The sequence below is a fragment of the Vombatus ursinus genome, unplaced genomic scaffold (genome assembly GCF_900497805.2).
Source record: "Vombatus ursinus unplaced genomic scaffold, bare-nosed wombat genome assembly UNPS02014858.1, whole genome shotgun sequence".
Taxonomy (NCBI): Eukaryota; Metazoa; Chordata; class Mammalia; order Diprotodontia; family Vombatidae; genus Vombatus; species Vombatus ursinus.
Window position 1 is genome coordinate 2,112,012 of NW_020954636.1, and position 20,081 is coordinate 2,132,092.

At 38.9% G+C, this 20,081-nt stretch overlaps 1 pseudogene; it reads right to left on the reverse strand.

Annotated features, from left to right (window-relative positions):
* Positions 1-659: 659 nt before the first annotated feature.
* Positions 660-20,081, reverse strand: part of LOC114027264 — a 229,884-nt pseudogene continuing 210,462 nt past the window's right edge.

Consider the following 20,081-nt stretch of genomic DNA (forward strand, 5'->3'; position numbering starts at 1 on the left):
GTATTGATGTTTACTGTTTAGGCACAGAATAAAGCTGGAATTCTTTCATTTGGGGGAGATCCAAGTAGGAAGGAGGTTTTTCTAGAAATTGCCACCAGACTGATAATACAGCAGTGTTTTGTAATGTAGTTGCCCAATAGGGTATAAACTATAATTGTTCATTACCATAACATTTACGTAAATTATGTAACTAAGTCTTTTCTATAAAATTTTTAAAAAAGAAACTTTTCAAAGCACTTTTAATCTATTTTCTCATAGGATTATAGATTTAAATCTGGAAAGCGCTATGGTCAAAACTTATTTAATAAATGAGGATACTGAGTCTCAGAAAGATTAAATGACCTAATTTACAGAGATAAAAAATGGTAGAGCTGGGATTTAAATTCAAGTACTTTTGCGTCAAGTTTATCTTCACATGATCACTAGAGGTTTTGGTCCATTATCTCCATTTTACAGATTATAAACTGAGGCACAGAGACAGCAAAATACAACAGCTTCATATCTGTGCTACTCCAAGTAGTAATCCCATGATCTGGTGTGGGTAGAAGAATGACAGAGCAGAAGAGACATTGGGTCATTAGAATATCATACAAATGTATCAGTCATAAGTTGCATAGGAGTGAGACATGTTCTCTACCCCATCTATTCGGTACCCATAACTATGTTTCCAAAGCTGTCCACATTTACCACTCTTTTAGCGGTACCCCCTTTCTCATGTGTTTTTGTATCCTCTTCTCCCTTTTGGAGGGATCCATTTCTGGGGTAGCCTTGCTCTGGGATATATTGAGCACTTTTCATGCACGTAGACATACCACAGACAGGTTGCAAGTGGCCTCAATGGTATGTGGAGGAGCTCCCAGCCTCATTGCTGATTGTGGCCCAGTCATGGATGGGGCCCCACAGGTCACTAGACCTCATAATCTTTTCACTTGTCAGCTCTTGTACTGACTCTAGATGACATATGACATGATAACCTGCATGCATCCAGCCTGATGAGTGAGGGGAAAAAAGAGGATAGGTTGATATATGAGATCCTTCCTTCTCTCCCTAGGTTTTTCCCATAATGGAAACCATGCCAATGTCCCTTCACCCCCAATTTACCTACACTTATCTAAAAACAGATGGCCCATAGATTGAGAACAAGAATAGTGTGATCCTAGTCACCCTTTCCTCAAGTCAATAAAAAAGATCCTGAGGGAGGGGGGACTATGATACCTCTTATTTTTTTAGGTGCCCTAACTACCCAACACTGGCCTCTAAATACCATGATTATTCAGCAGATGGTACTGAATATTCTCTACATTCCTTTCTACCACTCTAATTTCTACCCTTTCTTCAGAGTCTAACCCAACCCCACCTATTCTATGGAACCTTCACCAGCCATTACAGTACAAATTAATATCCCTTCTATGAATTCATAGAAGTATTATCTTATACTCATTTGCCAGTACTATTTTGCAACAGACCTTATTGTTACTTATACAAAAGGTGCTTAATAAATACTGAATGAATGAATACTGTCATTTAAATTGTGTTGTCATATAACTTTCCATATGTTTACTTTGTCTTCCCAAATGGATTGCAAACTTTTTGAAAGCAAGAATTGTGACTTACACTATTTCCCATCTTTCACATTTCCTTGTATAATCAATAAATATTTTTGAATGAATAATTTTGACTCATTACATGTCCTGTGTATTCTTCATCCCAGCTCCCAGAATATTCACCAGCTGTGGGTACATCAGCCACTATCCTCTCAGGTCAAGGAAAGGGGGTGGCCATACCTGCAAATCTGGCCACAGCTCCCCTCATCTCTTCCCAGAGTCAGAGTAATACCTCAAGACTCTCCAGACTCTGAAGACTTTTAACTGGCACAGTCAGGATGATGTCATCTGCTGCCAGCTCCCCCAGGGTGCTGGATGTTGATGGATGGAGCTTTTCCACTCTGCCAGTGTTGGTTTTCCTGTTCATAGATTATGAAGTTAGAGTGCCTATCACTGAATGTCTCTGGTTCTAATTCTGTAATATGACCTCTAAGATCCCTTCCAGTTTTAAATCTATAATCCTATGTAGGCATATAGGCAGGTAATATGGTGAATACTACTGGGATTCATTAGGAATAGAAAACCCAGAGGATGTTTCAAAGTCCTGATGCTGAGATCTGAGGTGCAAATCACCAAGCTAACCCCTTACTATCCTCATCTTCCTCTAAATTCTCAATAAGCTCCCTCATCTTTATCTACACCTTCAAATGGACCATCCTTCTATATTTTCAAAAGCACACCTTCATTGTTCCCCTTCATCGACCTAGTCCACTTTCCTCATATCCTTCATAACCCAGGTTATAAATCCTTCCCTCTTCCAATATTTCCTCATGGCTCTAGCTGAAGTTTCTACTCACTCAGTTTGAAGTGAGGACCAAGCACAGCCTCTATGATGGTGACAGACATAGGACCCAAGTTACTCCCCTTGGGCACAATTATATAGATCAGCCCTCACCCCACTCCCAAGAGGGAGAAGACTGACAACTTTGTTTTATTCACTAATTTTCCTCTAATGACCATAGGTTCTCGATATAGCTTTGGGGCTCCAGTCAGGTCATCTGAGTGGCAGCCAATTTGTACCTGGGGGGAAGGGGTGGGGAAGGGACGGCATTAAGGTGACACATAAGGAAGGACAAGTAAAAGTATCAAGAACCAAAGTATATAACCAGTAAGTTCTCCATAAGTAGGTAGGTAATGACTCATCACCCCAAAGAACTCGAGTTAAAATATATTTAAGTAAGTTCAACAAGGATTTTGAGAATTCACAGGTGGCAAAGGTATTAAGGGAAACTGGGGTGTTTTGGAATGCACTCCTAACTTCTGGTGTTGATATCAAGAAGATCTTCCCCCAAAAGTTTGCTTGGGGTCACTATTAGACAGCTAGCCCTGGGCTACATGGAAGAAGGATACAGTTTGACAATTCTTTTGTTAGGTATTTTTCAGAAGGCAGCATTCCATAGGGAGAAGAGAGAAAGAGTGATTTTAAATAAATAAATCATTGTTCCTCTTACTCCCTTTCCTATGTCTTTTCCTATGATACGATGGATCATTCCACATGCTCTCCTTACAACTCAGGTGTCATCCTCAACTCCTCACTCTCACTCATCCCCCATATTCAATTTATTGCCAAGTTCTACCAATATTGCCTTCAAAATATCTCTTCTATTTTCTCCCTTCTCTTCTCTGATACTACCACCATTCTGGTGTAACCCTTATCATATCACTCTCGATCTACTGCAATACATCTGCTGGATGGTCTCCCTGCTGCAAGGCTCTGCCCATCCAGTCCATTCTCTTCTTAGTTGTCAAAGTGATCTTCTTAAAGCATAGGCACGACCATGTCATTCTTCTCTTTCATTTCAATAACCTTCAGTGGCTCCCTATTACCTCTAGTATCAAATATAAAATACCCTGCTCAGCTTTTAGCTCCTTCATAAGCTACCCCCTCTACATTTTCAGCTCCTTCCATCTTATTCCCATGTACACTGTGATCAAAATCAAATGACACTGGCCTTCTTGCTGTTCCTCAAACAAAATACTCTATTTTCCGATTGGCATTTTCACTGACTGTTCCCAATGCCTGAAATGCTCTCCCTCCTCAGCCCTGTGTCCTGGCTTCACTGGCTTCCTTTAAGTGATAGCTAAAACCCTACCTTCTATAAGGAGTCTTTTCTAATCCCTCTTAATTCTATTATCTTCCCTCTGTCAATTACCTCCAATTTACCTTATATGTATTTGCTTGAAGGTTGCTTCCACCATTAAACTATGAGCTCCTTGAGAGCAGAGACTATCTTTTGCCTTTCTTTATATCTGTAACACTTAATACGGGGCCTAGGACACAGTAGGTGCTTAATAAATCCTTATTGACTGACTTTTCTATAAAAGATTAATCATATGCAGAATAAACTCTGACTCAGAGAAAGAAAAAATGATTATGATAGGAAAAAAACCCCTAGGAAGGAATTTGGGAGCAGAGGAGGTAAGCAGAAGCTTGTGGAAGAGATGACAGCATGTATGAATTACCTCTAGGCCAGTATAGGCAGCTGCCAATGGCATCATGATGTTCATCACACAACCTTCAGGAAGGTAGAGTCCAGTACTCTCCCAGAAAGACTTGTCTGATAAGGGTTGATATTCCTCCACCCTGACTTCCATCAGCCTTCATTCCCTCCCTGAACTCTCATTTTTCCTCCCAGAGCTTCTCTAAACTTCAGACCTCACCATGGTTTTCCCATTCACACTTTCCCCAATAAATTCCAAACCCCTATCACTTTCTAGATACAAAAAATAAAGGAGATGGAACTTCTTGCTAAAGCATCTGGGACTCTACTGAGTATCATCTAATTCCATCCTTTCTTAAGCAACCACTGGTCACTCATCCTTACATAGGCTGGTACCATTGATCTCCATGGTGGAAAAGGATGCCCCTACAGGGCTCAACTGAGAGGAGTAAATTCCTTCCCAATATCTGTTTTTCGGTGATGTGCATTTGGTCTCAGTGTGGGCCAGCTCAGTGGCCACAGAGAGCAAAACAGCTCCATTGGAGTCATTGTCCACAGGGTGGTTCCAGCTAACAAGAGGAACAGTATGTCCTACAGAAACACATGCCTAGAAGAATAAAGATGGAACCCCTCTGAAAAGATCTTCAAAAAAGCAATACAGTCCTGCCCTAGCTTTGCATGCCAGCTCTTTTCCTGCTCCCCTCCCTGCCCTTTAAGATAGAGCCCTTCATGAGTGATTGATATTTGTCCTGGGTTAGGGATAGGAAAAGACCTATTATCCTGGGTGTAGCCCAAGATACTTAGGCCAAAGGGACTAATGATATGATTGCCAGGAAAATCAACCACAGTGGACTTGCTTGGATTCTTGGAGACCCAGGGCCATCCCTGACCCCCAATCAATAACCCTCCACCTTCTGCCACAAGCTCCTGCAACTTTTGTTTATTCTAGGTCATGATAGCCTACACAGAAGTAGAAACTGAAGCCAGGGGTCAATTGAGTTTCTTGGCTACATTTTAACCCACTCCCAGCCAGAAAAGATATATGGGTTTTTCAAATGAGGGTCTATTTCTACCCTGCCTATCTGGCCCCCAGCCAGCCATTGAATTGCATTGTTCAGAAAAGGACCTGGCATGGGAGCAGAAATCATATTCTCATGGGCAGCAAGCACCACTCAGCCCCAGCCATAGCAGATCAAGTCTGAGACTTAGGAAGGAATCAAGTCCTAGAGGGAAGGCCAAGACTCCATGAACCAACAGTTGAGAGGGCACTCCATTCATCATAATGTCCAACTCAGAGATCTTATTCAGGAGCTGTTTCTGGTCCTGGTACAGTTCCTATTCTTCCCTAGAAAAGAGACATTTGTTTCCTTTTAGTGCCTAAGGGCTAACAGGCAAAGGAGAGAAATAACACTCGGGATCAGTCAGTTAACCTGGAACTCTATTCACTAAGCTCACTATATGCACACACTGATACAGAGTCACAGAACCTGAGAGCAAAAAGTGATCACAAGGATCATCTATTCCAATCTCCACCTGAAGCACAAATTTTCTATATATTGTTGTCAATGAATGGTTGCCCAAGTTTTGTAAGAAGTTCTCCAGTGCTCAAGAACTCACTACTTTACAAGACAGTCCATTCTATTCCACCCTTGAAATGAGTCAATGATTAGGAAGTTTTTCCTTGCATTGAATTGAAATCTGGCTCTATTTCCTTCCATTGACCCTAGTTTTGCCCTTTGGGACCAAGCAAATAAATCTGATTCCTCTTCCATATGGCAACCCTTCTAATATTGGAAAACAGCCATCATGTCCCTAGTAAGTCTTCTCTTTCCTAACTTAAACATCATCCTTTGTTCTTTCAAGTGATTATTTAATCATATGAGTTTGAGTCCCATCACCCTTCTCTGGACATGATGCAACCTAATGTCCTTTCTAAAAACTTATCCTCACATCTACATGAAAGGGCACTATAATACAGTGCAAATATATTTGCAAGTCCAAGAGATATTTGATTTTGAATCCTAGTCCTGGTACCTCTTAGCTATGCAACTATGGCCAAAAAACAAAACAAAAAAAAAGATCATATTATTATATTAGCTTTTTTGTACATCACATGAGACTTGACAGAGATTGATTATATTTTGCTCCCTTTCAGTGCTTGCTACTTCAGATCTGAAGATGTAGAACTCTGATCTTCATTATTTATAACTTAAAATTCATGCCAAAAAGTTTCTAATGAAACCTGCCATAATCTATAAAGCTTCCTTCTGAGACCCACTCTTGCATTAATTAATCATTTGTAAATATATATATATATATATATATGGCTTACATTTTGCATTCATTTGAGGAACATAAAAATCCCTACTGTTATCTTGCTTGAAAAGGAGTCATCTTCGTGAATTTTAGGAGGTGATTCTTCTACAAATAAGGTTGACTCATCGGACTTCTTTATCCTTATTCATTCCTTCATTCAACTAATACTTAACAAGCCTTTACTATATGCTAGTAGTAAGTAGTAAGTAGTAGTAGCTCTCCCATAGGTTAACATACACATAGAATGAGCCCCTTAGCTCAATACTGGTCCAGAGAGCAAGACTCTTAATAGGAGCTTCCAAAGGAAATGGTAGCATTGATCACACCCGCCTATCTAAAAGAACAAACATGGTCCTTATCATCTCAGAATTTCTAGTGTGTAATAGAAGAGAATTGAACACAGCTGTGAAAGCAACATACATCAATTTCATGTTTTATGAGTGCTCTGAGGGGGAGAAAAAGGAGTCCATCATCTTAACAAACAAAAGAATAGATTAGGGGAATGCAAGAAACATATCTAGAGAAACTGAATTTAACTATGATTCAAATAATGGGAGAAATAAGGTTCATGAGGTTGTAAGCATTCTTGAATCCAGCCTTGGAATCAGGAGAATCTGGGTTTTCTCATCCTATTTCTAAGATGTTGCTGGAGTCTTCATTTTTGTGTTCTAAGAATGTAACTCTGAATAAGTTGGATGACATCAGGGAGACTTGCTATGTAGCTATTATAATATCCTAAGGAAAATATAAGGAGAATTTAAAGTATGTAGTGTGAAGACGGTGGGAATGAAATAAAGGGGTGGAAAAGGATCTGAGAGATAGTGGCAATGGAATCATCAGGACTTGGCAAGTAATTGCATTGTGGGTGAGGACCACAAATCAAATATGACTGTGGTTAGGAGCTTGAGTAGTTTTCCCCTTGATTCAGGGGAGGAAAAAATAACAAGAGAAAATATGTGAAGACAAAGAGATGTTTTGTACTGCAGAGGTTCCATGGTGCTGCCATAAATAGGAATGATCTTTCCAATCTCCTGTAGACCCATTTCCCCATCTCTTAATTAAATAGAGACTTTTAATTTAATTTCAATAAACATTTATGAAGTGCCTACTATGTCCCAGACACTGTGCTCTTCAAACTCTTCCCCTGTTATCGACTTCTGTCTCCTCAGAGCTTCCCCTGTACTCTAACTAGACTTGACATTCCTATCAAGTTGATCTTCTCAATACCCCCCAAACCAGTATTCATTCTCCCACTTCTAATTCTTTACTTCTGCTATCGCACAAGAATTCATGGAGGTAGGATATGGAATATCAAAGTTAGAGAACATCAAGTTGTCCCATTTGGTTGGGACATAGAGGACAGGAAGAAGAGTATGAAATAATACTAGAATGGCAAGCTAGAACTAGACTGTATAAAATATGAAATACCAATATAAAGTGTATGTATTTTGCCCATGAGGCAATATGGAATTGCTAAGCCTTTTTGAGCTAAATAATGCAATCAGATTTGTACCTTATGATGATTATTTTGGCCCAAATGTGAAAGATGCTTTGGACAGGGAAGAGAATGGTGGCAGGCAGACAACATTCCCCTACTAAAATATAAGATCCTTTTGGTCAGGGATTGTCCCACTTCTGTATTTCTATCCCCAGGGCTTAGAATAGTACCTGGCATGCAACAAGCACTTAATAAATGCTTTTTTCATTCATTTATTCTTTCATTCATTTATCTATTCATTGTATTTCATTCATTAGTACTATGATCCAATCATGGGTAATGAAGGCTGGAATTAAGCCGATGGCTGTATGAATGAAGATAAGGGGAGATGTTCTGGAGGTAGAATCAATAGGCCTTGGCAAATATTGGATATGGCAATGAGAGAGAGAGAAGCGTAAAGGATGACTCCAAGGCTATGAAGGTCATTTGTCACCTTTTTAAAATCACAGATAAAACAACTCTCCAGTTAGCCTTCCTCAACTCTCTCGATCTACTCTTCCACTTGGCAAAGTGATCTGCTTCCCTCAAAACACTGCTATAAAGATATATTTGAAGGGTGTTTATTTCATGCCTGTCTCTTCAATTAAACTAGAAGACCCTTGATGGTAGGGTTTATGCCTGTTCTTTATTGTTGTCACTGCTGTACATCTAACTGATACATGGTACAGAGATACATACCAAGAAGATAATACTCATCTGACAATGGGTGGAATTTGAGGTGCCTTAATGACCTTGAGGAAATCTGTATCTGCAATATTTCCAGTGAAGTACACACCAGGCGCCCTGGTCACCTGGTACCCGAGGAAGTTAGTTAGAACCTTGTCATGACCAGTTTTACTTACCCAGTGCCAAGTTTGGCCTGCAATGAGCAAAGCCCTACCATTCTTCACAATTTGAATCAGTTCTTTAGCCAAGGTGCTGTTATAGGCATTAATGCAGTACACTCCCAGGGAATTTCCAAGGCTATCCATGATCTGAACATCCACCTCATAATCACAGAGAATAATGATCAAAGCTTTTACAGATTTGTGCACCCCAGTGGCACCCCCTTTGGAGTGATGGAGCCAGCTCACAGCATTGCAGAGAAAGGGGTCAACCTAGAATGTTCTAGGTAATCCTTATGAGATAAGACCACCATGCAGCCTTGGCCATAATAGGAGGCAGCAATGAGGACTCAGCCCTTGTTATTAACCATCACTGAGAAGGCAGATTCAGTAACAAGCAGAAGTTCATATAGGACTGGGCCGCTGCAGAGGTCCCAACTTTGCAGCCCTTAAAGGCATCTGAGGGAGTGATCATGGTGCCACTTTTACCTGCTACAAGGAACAAAGCAAAGGTTCAGTTTGGTGATATAGGAAGGGCCCCAACCTCCCAGTAGACCCTAGGAATGAAGCTAAAACATCATGTCTTCATTTGGTTCACAGTCGTTTCCTTGGCCTTTTGGAAATCGTATTCTAATTGTAAGAAAAAAAAGTCAGACTCAGCCAGCCACAAGGATTTCAATACATAGATGGAACCCAGGAGATCTGATTTTCCTTCCATAATACCCTGCATATTTAAGTACACAGGATTGCTCAATTCATCAAATACACTATTCTTACTAAACCTTTATCCAGAGTCCAGAGAAGACCTAGGGCAGGTACAGGAGGAGAATGAAAAGAAAAACGAGGCATTTGCTTCAATCACAGCCCCAGGCATCTAGGCAACAGTGATTGACTGGATCAAAGAACTCAATTCCAGAAGGAAGAAGAAGTAACAAGACTAAACAGGACTTCCTCAGATTGGGCCACTGTGTGGGTATGTGTGCATGTGAGCTGCCTCTACTTCCTAGTTAGCTACTCTCTCCCTAACTGCTCACTATTTCTCTCCTACGCCTTTCTGCTCTACATCATGGTAAAGTAAAAATATTTCCATATTTGAAGTCTGAGATCTTCAGTTCAGATTCCAACTTTGCTACTTAATACCCATGTGACTTCAGACAAGTTCACTCATTTCTCTGCACCTTGGTTCCTCATCAGTAAAATGAGAGGCTGGAACTGATAGTCAAAGGATATGAATAAGCATTTTCCCAAACCCATCCCACCAATAGCCATACAAAAAAGTGTCCCAAATCACTCATAAAGAGATGCAAATTAAAGCAAATCTGATATTCCAAGTTCAAGAATATCTAAGTTGACCAAAAAAAAAAAGGGAAATGATAAATGTTGAAGTGGCTACAGGAAAACAGGAGCATTAATGCACTCTTGATGAAGTTGTTAATTGGATCAACCATTCTGGAAAACAATTTGGAACTATTCTTCCAAATTAACTAACCTATGTATATCCTTTGACCCAGCAATACCACATTTATAACCCCCCAAAAAAGGGGAAAGGAGTCATCTGTACACAAATATTTAGAGCAGCGCTTTTTGTTACAGTAAAGAACCGAAAACTAATGGGGTGCTTATTAATTGGGGAATGATACAAACACAAACAATCATATATGACTTAAAGGAATGATTATTGTGCCACAAGAAATTATGAAGGAAATTATTTCAGTAAAACTTTGGAAGATTTTTTTTATGAATTGATGATGACTGAAGTGAACAAAACAAGGATGACAATTTGTACAATAACAACCCTATGAGCTAATCAACTTTGAAAGACTTTTAAGAACTCTGATCAACACAGTGACCAACTGTGATTCCAGAGAACCAGTAATGAAGCATATTACTTAGCTCCTGACAGAGTGCTGATGGACTCAGGGTAAAGAATGAGATAGTATTATTGTATTTGGATAATACGAAGATTTCATTTGCTTGACTAAGTATATTTATTACTATGTTTTTGTTTTTCTTTATTTTTCTTTTCAAATTTGGGGTGAGAAGAGGAAGAAAAAATTATTTTTATTCATTTAAAAGTAAAATTTAATTTAAAAACAGAATGAAGGGGTTGTATTAAATAACTTCTAAGGTTTCTTCCAGCTCCATATCTATGATGCTATGAGATTGTATCAGGAATTGTATTGATCTTGTAATTGGCTAAGTAATGGTCTTTCCTCAGTGCTTATCTCTTTGATTTCCCTTTAGCTCTGGACATTTCTGGTCACTTCTTCCTTACAATTTTTCTCTCTTTTTGTTTCTGAGATACCGGTCTCATGATTCTCCCACTTCTTGGACCATAATTAATAGACTGTTAGAAAGGTCCAGCATCCCTAATTCACATATGAGTAAACCAATACATGGAGAGGTTATATGCCTTACCTTAAAATTATATAGAAAGATAATAGAATGACAGGGACTAGAACTCAGGTCTTCCAAGTCCTGGCACAATGCTCTTTCATTGTTTGCAAGGACCATTGCTATTCTTTAATGCGGTCACTGCTTCATACCTCACTTACACATGGAGCAACAATGTCTCCTTGGATATACTGATTAGTACAGTTTTGTGAAAACAACACTGGACCAGGAGACCACAAACCCAGATTCTAGTTTCATTTCTTCCATTAACTAGTAATGTGACTTAGGACATAAAATAAAGTCTGTGATTCTCCTACAGAAAAAAAAGGGGTGGGGTGGGGATGGTGTATAAGCCTTTGAGTGATAAACTGTGAGATGAAGAAGAGGAAAATGGCAGTTGGGAGAGATTTAAAGAATTAAAGGCAGAGTGACAAAAAAATGAGGCAAGCTCTAAATATTTTCTCAAGAATTCCTTCAGCAACTTTTAGGACCTCAGTCTTAAACCTAGCTACAAAAACTATTCTATTGCCTGTAGATGCATAATTACATGCTGTCATACTCTTAAGCACCTTCTATCATACACAGACTTTAACATCAAACAGATTCTTTTAATGTGGTAGAATGGAAGGAGAGAGGGTACTCCCATTGTAGAGACATTCAAGACATTTTACCAAATCACAGAATTTCAGAGTTGGAGGAAACTGGATACTATCCAACATTATCCTTAACTAAATAGTAATTCTTTCCAAACATCATGGTAAAGTAGTCATTATGGCCCAAGTCTATCAAGACCCTTTTGAACCTTTGCTCTGCTGTCTCTATTAGCTTTTTTTCCTACCTTCAAGTTATCTGCAAATTTGACAAGCATGACATCTACACCATTATCCAGATCATTGATAAAAATGTTCAACTCACATTTCTGTCCTGCAAATTTAGATCAGGGATCAGAGGGAAAGAGAGTGACTGTCACTGCAGAAATGGCAATGAAAACACAAGCTTGAAGAATTTACAAAAACAAAAACCAGGAGGGTGTGATAGGGTGAGACTCTTCCTCCTTACTGTCTGCTGGCCTTGGCTAGATATGAAATTATAATGATCACATTTGATCCCAAAGAAGAGATATGAGAATGTACCTCCAGCCATTTTTTAAGATATAGGAGATTATGAATGTGGAAAATTGCATATGATGCTGGATTTGGTTGAGGTGTTTAGTTAGTTTTCTTGAACTGACTTTCTTTTTTTTTATATATTTTATTATAAGGGATAGATCTCTGGAAGGAGATGGGGAGAAGAATATATTACAGGACAGAAGGTGATATAAAAATAAAATTTAGCAATAATTTTAAGTGCCTTCTATGTTTCATTAATTCTATGTGGACATGCTCTCAGAGAAGTGACCATGAGCTATGGTCTATGCCAGCACCATCCGATATGCAACTGTAAGTTGAATTTCAGACAGAGGTCATTGCCTAGCTCCTCTGATGGTAAAGGATTAGCTTTTGAGAACTGGGGAGGGGTGATCAGGGAGTATGAGGAGAGGGGAGTGATCTCTTCATCTGAACCAGTTATCCACAACCATTACTTATCAATCAGAAAACTTGCATGAATATGGACTCTGAAGCAGCCTAGAAATTCAGTTCAAGATGGAGATAGGTGGAGCCAGGATGGCGTAGGGAAAGCAGTGACTTGCTAGAGCTCTCCCCCAAACCCCTCCAAATACCTACAAAAAATGGTTCTAAACACATTCTAAAGCAGCAGAACCCACAAAAAAAAAAAAACAGAGTAAAACAAATTTCCAGCCCAAGACAACCTGGATGGCTGATCGGAAAGGTATATCGTGCCCGGCTGGGAGAGGACTGTAGTTCGATGTGGGCGCGCAGGCTGCAGCGACCCTGAAGCAGGCCTCAGAGGACTGAATCGTGGACAGCTGTGGCAGTTTCCAGACTTCTCAACCCACGAATGCCAAAGATAACTTAGAAGGTCAGTGGGAAAAGTCTGTTACTGCGGTGAGAGAAGAAGCTAGATCTCAGGTGCCCCGAGGGTAGCGGCTGGCTTCTGAGCTTCTGGCCCACAGACTGAGGGGGAATCAAGTGGCTGATCAGAGGGGGATTTCAAGGATCTCTTTGCCAGGGCTGAGGCAGGAATCTCTTGCTCTGCCGGTGCTTGGATCTGGGTCACAGTTCTGAGGGGCGATCCTGGGGCAAGGAGGAGCGCTGGTGTGGTAGAGCTTGTCATGGCTGTGGAGAGGAAACACCTTGTCCCTTATCAGAGCACCTTGGAAGAAATGACACTTTTCAGATCCCTAGAAGTATCTCTGAAAACAACTGTACAAACCCCCAAAGCTTGGGACAGTACATTCTCCACATTGGAAACAGACTCTTACCTTGACAAAGAGTTTAAAACTCAAGTAATTGGTTGGGATCATAAGCAAATAGCACAAAAAGAGTCAGACTATATTATCTTACTTTGGTGACAAAGAAGATCAAAACACACAACCAGAAGAAGAAAACAAAGTCAAAGCTCCTACATCCAAAACTTCCAAGAAAAATATGAATCAGTCCTAGGCCTTGGAAGAGCTCAAAAGGGATTGTGAGAAGCAAGTAAGAGAAGTAGAGGAAAAACTTGGAAGAGAAATGAGAGTGGTGCAAGAAAATCATGAAAAGCAAGTTAACAGCTTGCTAAAGGAGACCCAAAAAAATACTGAAGAAAATACCACCTTAAAAAATAGCCTAACTCAAATGGCAAAAGAGGTCCAAAAAGCCAATGAAGAAAAGAATGCCCTAAAAATGGAAAAGGAAGTCCAAAAGATTACTGAAGAAAATACTTCCTTAAAAATTAGAATAGAGCAATTGGAAGCTAGTGACTTTATGAGAAATCAAGACACTGTAAAACAAATCCAAAAGAATGAAAAATTAGAAAACAACGTGAAATATCTCCTTGGAAAAACAACTGACCTGGAAAATAGATCCAGGAGAGAGAATTTAAAAATTATGGGACTACCTGAAAGCCATGATCAAAAAAAGAGCCTAGACATCATCTTTCAAGAAATGATCAAGGAAAACTGCCCTGATATTTTAGAACCAGAGGGCAAAATAGAAATTGAAAGAATCCACCAATCTCCTCCTGAAAGAGATCCCCAAAGGAAAACTCCTAGGAATATTGTAGCCAAATTCCAGAGTTCCCAGGTCAAAGAGAAAATATTACAAGCAGCCAGAAAGAAACAATTCAAGTATTGGAGAAACACAATCAGGATAACATAAGATTTAGCTGCTTCTACATTAAGAGACCGCAGGGCATGGAATATAATATTCCAGAGGGCAAAGGAGATAGGATTACAACCAAGAATCACCTACCCAGCAAAACTGAGTGTCATCCTTCAGGGGAAAAAATGGTAATTCGGTGAAATAGAAGACTTCCAAGCATTCTTGATGAAAAGACCAGAGCTGGATAGAAAATTTGACTTTCCAATACAAGACTCAAGTGGAAAATGAAGAGGTAAATAGGAAAGAGAAATCATAAGAGACTTATTAAGGTTGAACTGTTTACATTCCTGCATGGAAAGATGATATTTGTAACTCATGAGACCTTTGTCAGTATTATGGTAGTTGGAGGGAAAAAAATATATGTATGTATAGATAGATAGATAGATAGATAGATAGATAGATAGATAGATAGATAGATAGATGGGTAGATAAATAGATACATAGAGGGCACAGGGTGAGTTGAAGATGAAGGGGTCATATATGGAGAATAAAATTAAGGGGTGAGGGAGGATTATACTAGGAGAAGGAGAAAGGGAAAGGTAGAACGGGGTAAATTATCTCACAAAAAAAAACAGAAAAGAAAAGGCTCTTATACTGGAGGGGAAATGGGGGAAGGTGAGAAGGATTGAGTGAATCTTATTCTCATAGGATTTGATTTAAGGAGGGAATAACATACACACTCAATTGGGTATGGAAATCCGTCTTAACCTATAGGAAAATAGGAGGGGAAGGGGACAAGAGGGTAGGGGGATGATAGAAAGGAGGGCAGATTGGGAAAGGGGGTAATCAGAAGCAAATAGTTCTGAGGAGGGACAGGGTCAAAAGAAAGAATAGAATAAATGGGGGGTGGGATAAGATTAAGGGAAATAGAGTTAGTTTTTCACAGCATGTCTACTATGTTAGTGTTTTGCATAACTGCACTAGTATAGCCTATATTGAGTTACTTGCCTTTTCAATGAGGGTGGGTGGGGAGAGAGGAAGGGAGAAATCTGGAACCCAAAGTTTAAAAAAACACATTTAAAAAAATGTTTTCACATGCAACTTGGAAATAAGAAATACAGGAAATGGGATATAGAAATCTATCCTGCTCTACAGGAAAATAGAAGGGGAAGCGGGGGAGAGATAACAGGGAAAGCAGACTAGGGGAAGGGGTATTCAGAATGCATGCCATCTTGGGGTGGGGGGAGGGGTGAGATGGGGTGAAAATTTGGAGCTCAAAATCTTGTGGAAGGAAATGTTGAAAACTAAAAATAAAAAAAAATAAATTAAAATATTTATGGAGATAACACCCCCCCCCCAAAAAAAAAGAAATTCAGTTCAAGACTCACTTAGACAGTTCAAGAGACTAAGGTACCAGTCATTCTGACTTTTCCCTGAGTATCTTCCACTAGCTGAATTCACAAAGAGACAAAAGGCCCTTCAACTACCCTGCAGCACCACTCCCAAGAGTCTTAACCTGGCTCCTACTCCTTACTCTACCCTCCCAAATCTCTTTCTGCCAGGTCAATGACACATAGTCAAGCCTGAAACACTGCGAGCTTCCTTAGAGTTCTAAGAAGCAGCTCAGGACAGGCTGAAAAAGAGAGAAACTGACATAGTCCCCAGAACTGAAGTCAGTTATCCCTGCCTCCCCCCACTTCAGTACTTACTGTTTAGTTGTGCTGACCTCCTTACCTAACATCTAATATTGATGTTGCAGTAAATCAGTAGTATTTTACAATGTAGTCACATTGTAATATAAGGTTTATTGAGCACATTTTGATCAAACAAAATGCTACTGTCATCTTCACATATCCTTGAACTCATTTGCTTATCAATTTGTCAAATATAAGTTTTCAAGTTTGGTCTTGACAATGACTTGATTAAAAGACTCCATGATCATAATCTACCAGGCTTATTTAATCTTCACTGCATGTGTTTGGATAGATATTTAAGTCTTTCCCTATGCCAATAGTTCTCGCAGCTGAATCACTGTGCAAATGACAAAAATCTCATCTGCTTTTAGATCAAAGAACATTCCTCTGATGTTCTTTATACTTCTATAAATAATGTTTAAGATGCATCTTCCATACTCATATAAATGCATAAATCACTATTCTTAGCAGTCTTGTCAAGATCATGATTATGAAAATTATCTTTTCCACAGTCACCATAGCCACTGGTTTATCACTTGCCCAAACAAATATGACCCAATTGGCAACATTTTCAGGGATGAGGAGTCATGTAAGTGACTCAAGTTCATCTGCATTGCTTCTCTAAAAACAGAAACTAAAATATTCCTCAGAAGATTTGAATAATAATTTAAAACACAACAATAAAAGTCTCCTCTGCGGCATAACCCCAATAATTCAAAGCATTTTGTTTGTTGAGAAGTCTTACCAAGTGCAAAAACAAAATGGTTTAGAGAATGTGCCCATATACAGCTGTATTAAATTGTAGGAAAATGCTGACGGGGTAAAAAAAAAAAAAACTTCAAATAAATACAACACTAGGATCCCATTTCATTTATTATATGCATCAAATAGAAGGTTTGGTTTGGTTTCGTTTTAATCTAAGGAGGGAAGTAATTTGTAATCTGTGTGTGTAAATGGATGCAGGGGAGAAAAGAGGAAAGGAAGGTGAGGGGAGTAAGATCATTTCTTCCAGGCCTTTGGAGACTTATTTCACACTAAACACCTGTGACGGGGGAGGGGGGGCCACGATTCATTTACAGACCTGGTTTTTCATTGTGCTGAGTTTCAGAATTTGGAAAAAACCTTGGGTCAGCTGCTGCCCGGCCAAAGGCAGTACTAACTGCCTTTCAGAGCAATCATGATCCCAGTACGTTCAGGAATCTCTCTTCCTTAAGCCAGATAAGAAAGCACATTCATTATGTTCTGAGGAGCAAGATAGTGAGAAGATTGGGTGAAGATATATTAATTTCATTAAATAAGATTATCCTTAAGTAAGATATCCAATATGTTCTTATATTGTCTACATTCCCTGAGCTTCATCACATGGTGCTGAAAACCCTGAAGCTCAATATAACTGAGTTCTGAAGGACCAAAAGGGGGAATTGTTTTTGTTTAATTAATATTCCAAAGCCTAGAATTTCTCTGGACAATGCTTATCTTTTTTTTCAGTCACTCTGAACTAAAATATAGGAGTTTTTAGTACAGATTCATGAAATGAACCTGTGCCAGCAGCTTTACAGAACTTTGAATATAGTAGTAAAAGATTGTTGAATTTAATTGAACTCAACATGTCTTTTTTTCATTTACTGATGAGTGAAGGGCAGTGTATAGCATGCTGTTCTTATGTTCCAGAAGTTTGTCCTGGCTTCTTGTTTAGATGTGGACACAAGAGAAGTTAATGATTTAACCTTTGGATTAATTTGGACAAAGGCCCTAATAAGGACAGTTCTCTTTTCAATCACATTTCTAGTGATAGAAAAGAAGTATTATAAACTCTAGTTATAGACCTGTGGCAAATCTTTATTGGTTGGAAAAGCTTTTACCACCAAAGGTAGTAACCTGAGAATTGTGTATAATGTATTATCTATTAACTTCCTAAGGCCTGGAAATTAAACAAAATGATTCTTAACAAATAAGGCAGAATACATATGTACAGGCCTTATATCCCAAGTAATTTCTTTAGTGAAAGGTCCCCCCAGAATGTGTGATAGCCTATCATACATAAATGTACACTCTATGTTCTGACCATATGTTACAGTTGGTCACCAACTTGTGGGTAGAGAAAAATAATTCTTTCCAATGTCTTTGGAAAGTGATTTTGATTTTACTTATTGTAGTCCTGGAGATTAAAGTTGTATGTTTCTCTGCTGATATCCTTTCTACCACTTCTTCTCAATGACTTATTTGTAATATGCTGCAGCCCACTCTCATCCCTAATGATTTTTTTTATGGCCCTTAGAATAATCAATCCCTTCTTTCTGTTCTTCTGAGACTAGCGTTTCATGACTCGGGGTCAAACAACATCACCAGAATAGCAGTGAAAAAAAGAAAGGCTTTTGTTTCAGAGAGGATTTCATCAGAGAACATACAAAACACAAATATGAAGTGGTTGCTTTACAAGAGTGGCAGCCTGAATACATATACTATTGGCACTCTGACGACATGAAGAAAACTCCAGGAAGGTCCCAGCACATAGGATATATCCCCTTAAGCAAACTTTTGGGAGGATATAGAAGAGAGTCACATAGGATGGGTAGTCGTGGAAAATTTGTTGGAAGAAACAGACCTATCTATCCATTGAAGTGTTTTGACATAGTCTTCTAATCAACCTATATATTAATGAACATTAGGAAGATTTATAAATTAATAATAATAGCTAATACTTATATAGCACTTATTATGTGCCAGGCACTGTGCTAAGCACTTTAACAACAACAACAACAACAGCTAATATTTTTATAGCACTTACTATGTGCCAGGAGGATAGCTAACTACTGGTATAGTAGATAGAGCACTAGGCTTGGAATCTTGAATATCTTCAAGAGTTCAAATCTGGTCAGACATTTATTAACTGTGTGACCTGGGCAAGTTACTTAACCCTGTTTATCTAAGTTCTTCATCTATAAAATGGGCTGGAGAAGGAAATGGCAAACCATTTCAGTATTGACAAGAAAACCCCAAATGGGGTCACGAAGAGTCAGACACAACTGAAAAGGCTCAACAACAACCCATGTCAAGTACTGTGCTAAGCACTTTACAATTATCTCATTTGATTCTCACAATAACCCTAAGAAGCAGGGGCTATTATTATCCCTGTTTTACAGATGAGGAAACTGCAGCAAAAAGAGGTTAAGTGACTTGCCCAAGGTCACACAGCTAGTAAGTATCTCAGGATGAACTCAGATCTTCTTGACTCCAGACCCAGCATTCTATCTACCAGGTCACCTAGCTACCCATTAAGAGAATGGGAAAACAAAAAACATGTTTTGTTGGCAAAAACAACAGTGAATCAAGTACTTCAAATTTGCCTAAACCTGACAATAAAAATGAAGCAAAATGTTACTATCCACTTAACAAGATGGAAAAATTATGTTTTGTACTGAGGTATCATGCCTATTGTGATTCATGTTTACAGTCACACAAAAGGATAAAACAAAAGTTTTGTTGACATTCAAAGAGAAAACATTAAGAATTAGAAAACCATCTCTTTTTTCGAATGAAAAACTGAAGGGACAAAATGTATTTGTAATTGCTTTTCAAATTGCTCTTAGCTAGATACCATTTCAGTTGCAAAGGAGAGCAGCCCTCTTATGTAAAAAACCCAAATATAACAGTAAACTTTGCCAGTATCATATTTTGATTCTCACATACGAAGAAATCACAGACATTTTTGAAAATCTATCTTTCTTTATTCTGGGAAAGGGACAAATTTCAGTACTTAGTAAAGTGAGGTTACATTTCACCAAAAACCAGTATTTTTGCAGGGTAGTGATTTTAAATGAGGAAATATCGCCCTCTTGTGGAACTTGAGAATATTGCCGCTTGTTGTCTGGTTTATGAGCAGTCGATCTCCATTACAAAGCTGGATATCCAAAGACAAGAAGGAGGATATCATGTCAAGAAAACACTAAGCAGACAAAGCAAAAAAGAAGAGGGACCTCTAGGCAGCCTAGAATGTCCCAGAATTTCCAGCGACCTAAATCTTTCAGCAGTAGTGCAGTCCAGATTCCTTCCCCTCCTTGAGGGAAGAGTCAACATTATTTTCATCTTTGTCTCCCCAAAGCAAAA